We start from the raw sequence: 6,000 nt of genomic DNA on the forward strand, positions 1-6,000 counted from the left end.
TGTGGGTACTTCCCCGGCGCGCGCCCTGGAACGCGGTACTGAATATTCATGTCGGTGCGCAGAATGCGGGAATGCGCGGCCCGCAGGCCCTGGGTCCCGGCGGCCGGTGGATGGGAGAACCTCGGAGCCGGGGCGGACTTGCCGAGTCTCCTTTTCATTCCCGGCCAGAGCCGATTGAACCAGACGCAAGACGTTAGCTTGGTTTGGGCGGAGACTTGCCTCCAGGCAGGGCAGCAATACAGTGCTAGGCAACACACTGCTTTGACTGAAATAAAATTCCTTGTAGATGTTTAAACCAGGACTTTTGCAATAAGCAGATAGGTAAATTTTCGTTATTTTGGTAACTGACAGTGCGGTGAAGAAGTGCTTTTTGTTTTTAAATTCCTTAGTTCTGATGTCTGTTTTAGAGTGCATCACTTTTAGGATTACATTAGAAATTTTCTGTAAAACAATTTCATGAGTCAGTATCACCGGTGGCTCCCTCTTGAGAATTTAAGCATTTTATAGGACGACAGTGATGATGCTGTAGCTACAATTGCTTTTGAAGGGTGCTACAAGATGGTATTTCGCAATATTCAGGTCTCCGGTTTCAGCTCCTTCCTCTCTGCCCTCAGGGCTTCAATCTCTCTTGGATGTCTTCCTGCAACCCAAACTCAGTAATTCTAAAACAATTCATTAGGGATTTAATAATCACAGTCTAGTCTACTTGCAATTCAGGAAATGAATCCCTCTCCACCAGACTCACCCATCATTTCCATTTGGTAAAATATCAATCTCTGTAGACAATGCAGGGAAGCAGGAAAAGAAACATAAGGATCCACATTCTAGACTTGTTTGCTCAGCAAACGTGCTTTATACTTAGTTTACAACAGAATATTTCTTGTTCCTTGAGGTCAGGTATGCTATGTTTTACTCATCTTTGTAGGTTGTACACAATCTTTATGGAATGCTAGTGCAGGGCAAAAAGGTTTTATTCCAGCAATTATCAGTGTAATCAGTTTCTGAGCCCTCTCTGTGTGATGGCTTCCAAACATGAAACAGTCCAGTTTTCTCCAATCACTGCTCTTTTGAATCTTTTGAATCCCATCCCTTAACCACACCTTAGACCATACCCCTAACTTTCTGGTCAATTTCAGTTAGTAAAAATCAGACTATGTCAAAGTGCCAATCTCATGACTTCAGTGGGAGACCAGATCCTTAGTGGGGGTGGGAAGGTTCGAGTCATGGTTCTGGCTCTTGGACACTTCATCCTCTTCAGGCCTGGCATCTGTGTTGAGGCAAGCATCGCTTAACTGGCCTCTGCCCAAAGTTCTCTCTTAATTGGTTCCTGCTTGTATGGATAACTGACCCTTGCTTGAAACTTTGAGGGGACACATATGAGAAGGCCTTGTGGGCCTTTTCCCTTCCATACATTTCCATGGGAGATTGAGCTCCAGCTTGATCTTTTCCATCACCCCCTGTTGAGGGTTCAACAGGCAGCTCAAGACGGTCTATCTTCCACGGGGTCCACGTGACTCATGAGAAATACACATCCTTACCACACAAAAGGGCTGGACTGGAAGCTGCCCCAAGGCCTCTCCTCTCCACCCTGTTTCTCTTCAATCTTCTTGCTGTCTCCTGAAATGCAGACAGGAATAACTCCGCAAGAATGCTGACCAGACAGATTTGCAAGGAGTGACTGGAAGACCTTGCCTTCCAGTAGGCCCAACCAATACCAAGGAGAGATTACCTTGCAGCCTCCCCCTCTACATCACTTCCCACAAGAAACATTGCACTCTCACGAGGCCAACTGCCTTCTTTCATTCTTTCCTCTCCCTCCCTATGTAGAATGAATCGGAGAGGATTGGTAAGTATTTGATGGAAGCAGGGCTTGATCTGCAGCTTTTTATTAATCCGCGGGAAAGTGGCTCCAATTGTAGGCATCTTTCACTAAAAGGTAGGGCACTATGCTTATTTCAGCTGTGAGCCTAATTCCCATTTCAGGACAGTAGGAGAGATCCCACTAAACATCTTTCAGTGGAGGCTGTGATGCTCTGCCCAGACTTTTCAGGACTGAGGGACATGTTCCTGAGCTGCTGAGAGTTTTGCTCTCAAGAGCTGTCAGCTCAGTCACTCTTCACAACTTGCCCTTAGGTGAAGAAAACTGCTTTGCCCAAAGTCATGGTCCTTTCGGGCTGGGGGGGAGGTTTGGGGGACAGCCCACATCTAATGACCAGTCAATTTAGGATATAAAGACCTCTTCCCCTCAGCCCACTTTGGAACAACTCTGAAGGACAAGTCAGCTCCCTATATTAGTTATCTATTGCTGTGTAAAAAATTACCTTCAACAATTAGTAGTTTAACACAACAAACATTTTTAATCTCATAGTGTCTGTGAGTCAGGAACTCAGGAGCAGCTTCCCTGGGTAGTTTTGGCTCAAAGTCTCAGGTGGTCACAGCCAAGATGTTAGACAAGGCCACAGTCATCTGCAGGCTGGATTGGGCTGGGGTCCACTTCCAAGATGGCACCCTTATGTGGCTATGGGCTGAAGCCCTCAGTTTCTCACTGTCCACAGGCTGCTTGGGAGTCTTCACAGCATGGCACTCTGCTCCCATTGGCTGGGGAGCCTTTGCTGTGATTGCATCACAATTAAACTTCTTCCTCTGCCCAACCCAATCCTGCTTGCTTCACCTCCACCCCCACATGTGTTGATCTGGAGCGTACCCCCTAATATATTTCCTGCACATTAATCTCCATCTCAGGGCCTGCCCCCCTGGCAACCCAACCTTCAACAATCCTGTCACACCAGCTTCCTGACTTAACTCCTCTGAGCCTCTGTAAAATGATCTCAGTACCTTCATTATAAAATTGACAGGATTCATAATGACTCACATATATGTTAAGTACTTGCTGTGGGCCAGGCACTGTTGTAAGCTCTTTAAATATTTTAATTTGTTCTATCCTTATAAGGACAACTACAGCTCCCTCACCTTACAAAAGGGAAAAACTGAGGCACAGAAGGATTAATGGACTCGCCCAGAGCCATGTAGTAACTAAATGGCAGCCACCCATTTTGACCAGAGCTCACATGTGCAATCACCAATCACCATGCTCCATATGTGCACATGACAAATGTCTGGGCTTAGTGCAAGGGGACACAGCGTCTTAATGAAAAGACCGGACAAAGGATTGCCAATCAAATGTAAAAATCAAGCAGAGGTACAACTTAGAGGCAAAGGCAATTTTACAGAAACTGATAGTGAAGACACACCGTAAGAGCCATAGGAGAGTTGTACGGCATATTAGCTTACTGGGGCTGCCATCACAAAGTACTGCAGATGAGCAGCTGAGAACAACGAACACTGTTCTCTCTTGCTTGGTTCTAGAGACTGAGGTCTGAAAACAAGGTGTCAGCACGGTCAGGGTCAGTTCCTTTCAAGGGCTACAAGGGAAGATTCTGCTTCCACCTTTTCTCCATGGCTTGCAGATGGCTGTCTTCCTCTGCAACTCTTCACTTTGCCTTCCTTTTATGTGTCTTCATCTTCACATTACGTTCTCCCTGCATGGGCATCTCTCTCCAAGTGCTCCCTTTTTATAAGGACACAGTCTTATTGGCGTAGGGCTCACACTAATGACCTCGTTTTGACTTGATTACCTCTGTAAAGACCCTCTTTCCAATTACAGTCACTGGGGGTTAGGACTTCACAATATGAATTTGGTGGGGACACAATTCAACCTGTAATATATAACAACAGTATATACAACAAAAATATTTAGATAAATGGACAGTTAGTAGAAGATTTTAACACAACGCAATCTGTCAGAGATTGAGTGCATAAACAATAAAGGCATAGAGGATTTTAACAAAGTAATTAAGAGATACAATTAAATATAATGGAATCACAAATATTCACCTTTTCAAGTGTCTGTATGCATTTATAAGCATTGATTGCATACTATGCCACAAAGATAATCTCATATGCAATTAACTAAGTACAGTCCAGATCCTTTAACCACCCAAATTTTAGCTATTTAGAAATTTAGACAAACTCCCCCAAATACATTAGGTCAAGGAGCAAATAAAAATACAGTAACCAACTAAAAATAAGAAAGTGTGAATGCTTCATACCAAAGCCTGTGGGATATATCAAAGAAAAAATCCCCTGAAAAATTATTAGAAAAGACTTTAAATATTTGGCCACAGTGAAATGACATGATATGTGGATTTTGTTTTAAATTAACTCCAGGAGGAAGGGAAGAAAAAAGGAGAGAGGAGGTGTGGTTGGGGCAGGGCCACAGGTGAGAGATGTTGATAATTATTGAAGCTGAATGTGATGGGGACATGGAGCTTTATTATACTATTCTCTGTGCTCTTCTGTATGTTCGAATTCCATAACAGAAGGAGACAATATTGTTGAAATATTAGCCAAGGTATTTTTTTTATGTCCTGTAATTCCTAGTAGGCACCCCCCCCAACTTTCCCTCCATCAAATTTATGCCCTGGATCACGAAATGTGTGATAAAGAGCACTTTGCCAAAGACATGACATGTGTCTGATCTAGAGGAAAAGGCACAAAAAGAGAGCAGAGCAAAGTACATCTTGGGGTAGGGTCTGGCTGCCTGTCATCTGGAGTCACCATCCCAGTTGAGGATGGGAATGGGCCAGGCTATAGAAAAGGACAGAAAAAGGCAGAGAGCCTGAGAGAAAGAGCAGAGGATTAGAAGACCCTGCAAGAGTGAGTTGCAGGTTGAGTCAGAAATGGCTTATTCTAACAAACCCCCTAGCATGGTGTTGCCTGTGCTGGGACGGGACTGCAAACTGTTCCAGCTGGGATATTGGCCAAGATGTGTGGCATTTTTGAACCATACACCTCTTCCCATCCTAGATAGACTATTTCAGGGAGAAGGCAAGAAGGAGAATGGGGATGTGAAAAGAGAATGTAATATACTATCAACTGAGTTCCACCTAAATAGTAACATTGATTTTTTCCCCCCACCCTCAGCAGAAATGGTTGCTGCTACTGGGTATTTACCCCAAAGATACAAATGTAGGGACCCGAAGGGGTACGTGCACCCCAATGTTTATAGCAGCAATGTCCACAATAGCCAAACTGTGGAAAGAGCCAAGATGTCCATCGACAGATGAATGGATAAAGAAGATGTGGTATATATACACAATGGAATATTATGCAGCCATCAAAAGGAATGAGATCTTGCCATTTGCAACGACGTGGATGGAACTGGAGGGTGTTATGCTGAGTGAAATAAGTCAATCAGAGAAAGACATGTATCCTATGACCTCACTGATATGAGGAATTCTTAATCTCAGGAACAAACTGAGGGTTGCTGGAGTGGTGGGGGTGGGAGGGATGGGGTGGCTGGGTGATAGACATTGGGGAAGATATGTGCTACGGTGAGCGCTGTGAATTGTGTAAGACTGTTGAATCACAGATCTGTACTTCTGAAACAAATAACGCAACATACGTTAAGAAAAAAGAAAAAGAGGAAGATAGCAGGAGAGGAAGAATGAAGGGGAGTAAGTCAGAGGGGGAGACGAACCAGGAGAGATGATGGACTCTGAAAAACAAACTGAGGTTTCTAGAGGGGAGGAGGGGAGGGGGATGGGTTAGCCTGGTGATGGGTATTAAAGAGGGCACATTCTGCATGGAGCACTGGGTGTTATGAACAAACAATGAATCATGGAACACTACACCAAAACAAATTATGTAATATATGGTGATTAACATAACAATAAAAAATTAAAAAAAAAAAAGAAATGGTTGCTGGAGAGCTTTTTTGACCATTTATGTGTTGTGCCTGTAGATTTTAAAACAGCTACATATACAAAAATCAATAGGCATTTTTATGTAAGAGCAGTAAACAGTTAGAAAATAAAATGAAAATAAGGATTGTATGTTCAATAGCAATAAAAATATAAAATACTCAGAGTAATTTGAATGTAATATATGTTTGAGTTACATGAATAAAACTATAAGGCTGAATTAAGAAATATAAAATAT

This window comes from Zalophus californianus, chromosome 1 (genome assembly GCF_009762305.2).
Source record: "Zalophus californianus isolate mZalCal1 chromosome 1, mZalCal1.pri.v2, whole genome shotgun sequence".
Taxonomy (NCBI): domain Eukaryota; kingdom Metazoa; phylum Chordata; class Mammalia; order Carnivora; family Otariidae; genus Zalophus; species Zalophus californianus.